This window comes from Corvus brachyrhynchos, unplaced genomic scaffold (genome assembly GCF_000691975.1).
Source record: "Corvus brachyrhynchos isolate BGI_N302 unplaced genomic scaffold, ASM69197v1 scaffold363, whole genome shotgun sequence".
NCBI classification, from domain to species: Eukaryota; Metazoa; Chordata; class Aves; order Passeriformes; family Corvidae; genus Corvus; species Corvus brachyrhynchos.
In genome coordinates this window covers 1,062,187-1,070,332 of record NW_008237404.1, presented here as the reverse complement: position 1 = coordinate 1,070,332, position 8,146 = coordinate 1,062,187, and the positions used below count along the sequence as shown (strand labels likewise).

Here is an 8,146-nt window from a genome sequence, read left to right as displayed (position 1 = left end):
GAATCACTACTTGTCATACTTGTGGTAACTCTCAAATTAGCTATGACATGGAATAGCCTTTTGATCTTGACCATGTTCTACTAATTATTTAATCTTTGACAACATAGTAACGTGTTTCAGGACATAACCTAAGAAGGAACACAGTATAGGTTTTCTTCCAAAGCCTGCAAAAGCCAAGAAAGCAACCCCACACTTCTCTCAAATTCCTGTTTTCACCCTCTCTTCATTAAAGCTGGATATGAGCCAGAACTTCAAATGAAAATGGACACAAAATTTTCCTCTTAGGGTAGAATTAATTGCATCCAATGTCAGATATCTATGAGAAAGGTGTTTAACCCTGATTTGTTCTTCTTTATTCTGCTTATAGTCAGTGGGAAAAAGCTAACAAATTTAGGTATTTTAGACATTTTAGACATTTAACTTAGAATGAAGCAAATCGTGCTCTAGAGCTGCTTTTTTTGGCCCACTGACTTGGGAGACCAGCTTGGACGTAAGAACATCTGGTAAGAGAAATCTCACCTAAGGTATCTAAGAAAGACCAGATGTATCACACCTCAGAAAAGCCTAATTCTTTCCATGGACTAAGAGCATGCTTGGGGTTAAATGAGATGAATTCCAGCCTTGTTGTCTTCTATAAATTTGGCAGAATCTGTGTCTGGGTCTGGCCAGAGAACAATGGTTACATTTTACTTAAAAGTAAAGTAGAAACACTCTTTGAAATTCTGGAATTTGTGAGAATCTTACCCAGAACAGTAGGCTTCTGCCTAAAGCATCTGCTGAAGACCCTTTGGGGGAAAGCCAAGCTCTTGTCTGGTTTGATTCACAGTAAAGAATCAAGGCTACTTAATGTAGGTGAGTGCCCTAACAAATGGGTTTGTGTGCGCTTTTGAGCCTGTTTCACTCCATATCATTGGATCAAGAAGAAAGGACCTGAATCAAGGCTGAGTAGTTATCTTCTGCATGAGCCTCTTATGGAAAAATATTTGCTCACTACAGTATCAGGTCACCTATCACCTGTTGTCTCATTAAGTACAAAAAATCTCTTTACAGAGTTTTGTTAAAACAGACACAGTGCCACAAAATTATTGGGTCTTGAGAATTGACACTTTCAGTGAAAAAGCATGATGCTGGAAGGTCCTGGACAACAGTCCTGCTAAACTTCTCTTTCTCTCTCTCCTTTTTTTAGTTTTCAATAAATTTTGTGGTGAAGCCTAATGTAAATGAGTAAGATGCATTTGTTTGTTTATTGTTTATACCAGCTTCATTTTCCACAAGAAGCACTCTTGTCTGACTGCTTTATATTCTGCACTAAAAAGGTCTCACTGCTAAATTGTGGTGATCCTTGGCAATCAACAAGAATTCTTCAGTAGCAGCCGATGGTTTCAAACACATTTTCCTCCCATTTGTTGAATGTCTACCCAAACAGGCGAAAGCGGATGCCAGCTTCTCTTCTCTTGTCTAGTAGTGTCTAATAGCTCATGCTTGTTCCAGGGTGTGCCACTGCTTCCAGGGTGTGGCTCTTTCAATTTTGGCCACTTTGGGGAGAGTTCTCATTTTCCTGCCCTCTCTGTGTTTACTAAGACACATTCCTCTCCGACCCTGCAGACCAAATGCATCATATAGGCAACACAGGTCCTCCTGGTTCCTGCCTCAATCTTTCCTATGGGTTTGTGCTTCAGATAGGTGGGACTTTCCTGGACAAAGGTCTTATTGAACTACCTGGAAAGTTACCAGCTGGTTCTAAAGAGAAAACTCTTCACTTACTTTTAATAGAAGGTTTTCCCCAGCAGCCATGGAAACCAGTACTGGGAAGGCAAGTTTTTCTCTTACAAGCAGTAAGAGCAAGAAAAAGGAAGAAACACAGTTAAGACATCAGTACACTGGAGAAGTGGGCTTACAGAAAACTCACGAAGTTCAATAAGGGCAGGTGTAAATTCTTCCAGTGTAGTATAGAACAGTCCCATGCAACAGGACAGGCTGGGGAGAAGGCAACTTTGAAAAGAGAACCAGGAGTCCTGGTGGATAACTTGAACTAGTGAGAGCAGAGTCTCGAAACTGAGGCAATAGAATATTCTTTCTTCCATACTTCTGAGACTACATCTGAAGGCCTATGTCCAGTTCTGAACTCCCCAAGACAAGACTAAGCCCAAGGTACTGGAATGAGTCCAGTCTATCACCTGGACTTACTGAGATTGATTAGCTGCTAAGTCCTTGAAGTACAAGGACTATCTGAGAAACCTTGATTTGCTCAGTCTGAAGGACAGAAGGCAAAGCCAGATCTTAAAGCTGTCTTCTCTTGGGGATGCACAAAAAAAGCATGAGAAGGAATACATACACGAAATGCAAAACAAGAAAATATTGGATATCAGGAAATAAATTTCACCATGAGAATTGTCTAACACTGGTGCAAATTGCGTAGAGATTCTGCGAAAACTCCATCCCGAGAGATAATCAAAATTTGACAGAAAAAAGCCATGAGCAATTTCATGTAACATTAAAAAACATCAAATGACCCCCTAAGGTCTCTCAAACCCATTTTATGAAGGTCTTTAATGGAGATCTTAGGAACCTGATTTTTGGAATTAGGTGTTACCATTCTGGTGAGATCTTGGTTATTGAATACATTTGTGATAGACTCATACCTACTTATTAAAATGATGTTTATATCACAGTTGGATGAGCCGGGGAAAGGCAGATAAGGAATTAATGTAAATTTCTTAGAAGTACCTACCTGTCATTCTCATATTCAGAAATAATCTCTTACAGAAAAGAACTCGCTTTTTGGGATCCTCTAGTTTATTAATCCAAAATTTTTCAGTATTTACTACTTACAGTTATTAACTAAGCATTGCAATTTCCTAAGAGCTAAAATAGTTGTATGATATAAACTCATGTTTTATAGATAAAAGAGAAGGAAAAAGTCTCCAAATTTGGAAACAAAATGACCTTTATTTGCTGTGAGTGCTCCTGGTAATACAGGGTGATGTGACCATGACAAACTAGAAAGAGACTGTGCAAGATGAGGTTCAATCAATTCCTCTCAGAATTCTGGTTCTGAAGATTCTGCAGAACAAGGTGCAACCCTGAGAGATGAGGAAGTGCCACTGTGTAGAAATCAAATTCATTTTGACTCAGAAGGCTTAAGGCAGTAGAGAGCAATACATGCTAAAGGCTCAGTGTAGTGCACTTATCTTTTGTTATTCATTTCCTGTTTCCTTTGAGACACCCACATGAAAGTTGCACAGCTGGTTCCTCTTGCGGTTATTTACTGCAGTTGCACATTGAATAGTTTGCTATTTCCCGTGACATCTTTCATATATCTCGAACATCAGTTTCTGTGCTATTCCAGAAAAAAATTACTATTTTGCATGAGTACTGAAGAATTCACCTATTCAAACAGAGCATTTATGGGGAAGTTCATGTTTGGTTATTCTATGAAACCACTTTCCTTTTTCCCACTTTCTAACCAGGAAATCAAAAAGAGTATCTGGCAAAAGAGTCACTGAATGACTTGAAGACTGTGGTAAAATATGCTAGCATTTCACTCCCATGTTGTCAAGACTTAAACCTCAGAATCAATACAAATTGCACAGTTACTTGATACTTGATTGTTTGCCCACTTCTCCGTTTATCCTAGGGATCCAATGGAGACTCTTCAATCAGGATAGACTTGTGAAAAGAAAAGAGAATATGATTGTTAAAAAAGAGAAAATCTTCAACTGTATTAGGAATCCTTCCAAATATCCACATCATGTCTGTGAGGATATGCATTAAATTACTCTATAGAAAGCAAATGGAAACAGAGGCCTCTCTGCATCCTTCTGCATGTGCTCAGCATGCTGACAAAGTCCTTATGTGAAAACCAGCAAGGACCTATAAAAGAATCAAGAACTTTGAATCTAAGGCACTGAGAAGAACACTGGCTTTGTGAAGCTTTCTTATTCCTTCTGAATCAATTTAGAGCCTATGAAAGGTGCTGAACTGACAGACCAGATTCCTTTCTTAATACACAAAACAGGTGCAGCAAGTGGTGATTTTTGAGCTTTCCCCACTGTACCAGTGCATTTCAGCCTTGGTTGAGGGGGACCACCTCTAGGCAGAGAGAAGAGTTCATCTTCCAAGCCTGTGCATTTTTCCCCCCCTGTGTTCACTGCCAACAAAGACACCAATTAGTGCATAGCCCCAGCATTTGAAGCAAATGAAAGCAGAGACAACAGAATAAAGGGAGAGATGTGTTTGCTCCTGGAATTCTGTTTTGACATTTATTTTGGATTTTAGCAAGGCCTACAATCGTTTGCATTATTTTAAGGAAAAAAAACCCACTCAGTCTCATTACCATTGGATATGATGATGGGGGAAATGGGCTGGAAAAATCCTGGATCTTTGCTGTGCCTTATTCTGGAATTACAAAGACTAGGGCAAATTCTTTACTGCTGTGCCATTCAGCTATTATGTTTAACAATCTAATTAGAAAGGCTGTGTTGCTTTTCCCCATTATAAAAGCAAAGACAGTGCACACAAGCAAAACCAATTAGACAGCTGTAGTTTACAGAGCTGGCTTGCCTCGAGGCTGGTTTCTAATGAACCCCCAGTAGATGGTTCCTATCCAGAAACAGGACAGAAGCAGCACAGTGATAGTGTGCTATCTTTCCTGTAATCAGGCGCTAATGTCTGCTCTGGTTCACAGAGCTGACACTTGACCATTTCTTTCTGCAGCCATGGTGGCCACCAGCACCAGCACTGTGACACTAGCCTGGCTGATAATGCCTGTCCCTTACACGGCTCAAAGTCATGCTAACAGGTGGCAATAAATCTAAAATGTTCCTCTCAGTTTTATGATTGCTGCTTTCTGCTCACCAGGGATTTGTTTTAACTTAAAGCAGACACAAAGCTGTACAATAACCTGCATACTTGCCATGCTTTTATTTTTCAGCATGTATGGCTCAAATTAAGGCAGACTGTATTGAGTAGATTGCTCACTGCAAGTTAGTCATCTGTTTAGTGTTTCCACAAGGCAGTTGTGGTTGTTCACAAGTCTATTAATTAAAAAGAAAATGATTAAGGAAACTACTCAGTGGGTTGATGAACCGTTCAACCACTTCAAAACTAAGCAAAACATTAAAACACCCCCCCCCCCCCCATTCCTTTTCTTGAATAGCCTGATAACAGGTATTTGTTTGAACTGAACTTTATAGTGCTTATGAAAACACAAGCTCCTGTCATCACTGCATTTAAATGAGTTTTATGTACAAGAAACTGAGTAGCACTGTCTGAGCTAGAATAGATGGAACTGTGTCAGCATTTCCATTAAAAATACCCCTATATTCACTGGGTTATGAGCCAGTTATAAAAAATCACTCCAGGATAAAATTTTGCATTTTTGACAGTAATACTTGGGTCAGAGAAAGCAAGCTTGGGGCTTGCAGAGAAGTCTGTACAAATTAACTTATATTCAAAATTAAAAGTACTTGCACAGCTACGTATTCATATATTTATTCAGCAGTAGTTTTGCATTGATATTACTATTGCTATTATTTATCACCTCAAATATAAGTTTCTCACTTATATTATTTTGAATTTCTGTGTTTGGGAGACATAAGTAAGTGCAGAAATCATTCCCTTCCACTATTTTCACACAGTGTTTGCCTCCTCTGCCCTTGTTTCAGTAGGATGTATAGGGGTGGAGGGGGGTTTAAACAAGATGAGAAAAAAGGGAAAAGTAAGAGTGTAAGGGAGTAAAGAATAGAATTCTGAATTCCTGTGGTATTTATATAAACTTAAATAAGACATTGAAAGTTAAAACTAAGCAAAGAGGAGTTTGAAGTATGTTTTAATCACAACACTACTGTCAAAAAACTGACTTTTTGGATGCATTTTCCAAAAGCCCATATTTTACAAGGAGGTAGAAGAAATTTTCTAACTAGCTGTCATTGTCAGAATGCTTTCAAAATGAAAAAATGAAAAAATAGAGTATAAAAGCCTGATCTGGGGGAAGAATTATATCTTTAAATTCATCTGGACAATAGCAAAAATAGCAACTAAAAGGGTAAAAACCTTTGTCCTTAGTGCTCTCAATTGTATCTTCAGTTACTTCTTTTTAAAGAAATTACTTTCAAGGATGGTCAAATGGAGTAAATATCTAGTTATGAACTTCATTAAATTCTGCCCACACTGGCAGAGGTAGCTTAAAGTGACCCTGTGCATGAAGGTAAACACAAAAGAAGGGGTTACCTAGGCTACTGTATATTTACAAGTACTTGCCATTAATATCTCCAAATGTAGCTCAAAACCCAACCAAAAAAAAAAAAAAAGATAATGAATGCTTGTAAGGATTAGGAGAAGTGCCAAAGATAGCAGATCAAGGAATTATTCTTCATGGGAAAAAATGTAGGATCAGAGTTCTAGAACTAAAACTAGTATGAATTCTTTATACTGAGGCAATTTAATTCTCCAAAGAAAGAAAGAGCTTTGGTGGGTGGGTGAGAGGGAAAGTCAGCTTTTAAAGACCTCTTATGTTTGCAATGGTCAACTATTGTTTGGAGTAAAACTAGGTCAATTATTGTTGGTTGCAAAAGAGGTAAAAATTATGTCTGGATTAATTCCAAAACTTTTTTCCTCTCCATTTTGTACTATGCAAATAATACAAAAGATGTATTTTCCCACTGACTGGCAGTGCACTGCTGTATGTCTTCTCAAACCATGATAGTGGCATCTCCCTCTTGCCAGCCCTAGATTAAAGGAACTCACTGCAGCTGATTGTTAAGGTTAACCTATATATAGCGGACAGGATATCTCTCTGGGAAAGAAGTCTATAAATTGCTTATCTCATGGCTGGTCTATATGTGCGCTCAGGTTCCAAGGCCCCCACACCAGGACGGGGATCAGAATTTGTGTTGAGACTCAGCAAAACTAAACCAAGGTGGGAAGAAATAGAGAAAAGAGGCATCCTTTTAATGACCTGCTTCAAAACATGTTTCTTAGAGTGTCCCGTGTATTGATTTATTCTTTTTATGGTTTTTGTTGTTTCAGCACCACAATCATGTTGATATATCATCTGGGTTATCTTGCTGTTAAATAAAACTTCTTTATCTATCTTTTGAGACTGTTTTGCATCTTTGTACAGAATAACAAATCCTGAAGTGCTGGGCAAACCTCACACTAAAATCAGGAAAGCAATCAACCCCTGTAAGCATGCAGTCGTGTGTTTACATACCCTTCACATGCGACTAAGGATCAAATTGTGACCCCATCCTGTGCTTACACACAAAGGTTTAACACATATCCACACCCACTTCTGGGCAGACCTTCCTTGAAGAGGAGTGTAAGTACAGAGGAATCCTTGACTAAGTCAGACTGGAGAACCATTTTGTCTGTTACTCAATCTGATATAACCAGAACCAGATGCTATAAAGAGCGACAGAAGAACCCTGCAGGAGGCAGAGGCAGAATAATCTGCCTCCACAGAGATCTCCTGATCCTCCTCACTAATTGTGAGAGACTAGTTTAAGCCCTGAAGCACTAGGTTTAATATCTCTTCCAAAAATTTTATTTTCTTTAATTATGATAACTGGATATCCATGGTATTGATATAATATCCAATCTCTTGATGAATCTGGTGAAGTTTTTGGTCTCAACAACTTCCTTTGGCAATGAGTTCCACAATTTAATTACACGTAATATAAAAAGGTATTTCCTTTTATCAGTTTTGACTTGCCCACCTTTTAATTTCAGTGAATGCCTTGTTGTTTTTCCTTCCAGAGACAGAGTGGAAGCCCCTGATCTGCTTTCCCTGTGCTGTTTAATATGATAACATTAATCTGTAAAATGTTTTCATTTTGCCTCTCATTCCTTCTTGTATGAGGGGAAAATCCTCTGTCTTTCCAACTTCTCTTCACAAGACTACGTTTCCATTTCTGTAATTTTTCTGTGATCTCTCACCAAGTCTATAGAATTGTTTTATGGGACACAATGTCTGGTGCTGCAAGAAGTATCTGAAGTATGCTCTGCACTTTATATATGCAAAGGCATTATGATGTTTCTGTGCTGTTTCCATCCTCTCCTCCATGCTTCTGCAGCACCTGAATGCTGTTAGATTTTTGGGGGGGTAACATGAGCTCTTAGTTGGCTCTCTGAATGATACCTTGCA

The 8,146-nt window shown here is 38.6% G+C and overlaps 1 long non-coding RNA gene across 1 annotated transcript in view; it reads right to left on the bottom strand.

Moving 5' to 3' along the window:
- LOC108445854 overlaps positions 1-4,628 on the bottom strand; it is a 21,110-nt gene extending 16,482 nt beyond the window's left edge. Inside the window, exons 1-2 of the long non-coding RNA XR_001860881.1 lie at positions 4,615-4,628; positions 1,147-1,153 (exon numbers count right to left, since the gene is read on the bottom strand). This is a non-coding gene — a long non-coding RNA (uncharacterized LOC108445854). The remainder of the gene's footprint in view (positions 1-1,146; positions 1,154-4,614) is intronic.
- Between the last annotated feature and the right edge of the window lie 3,518 nt (positions 4,629-8,146).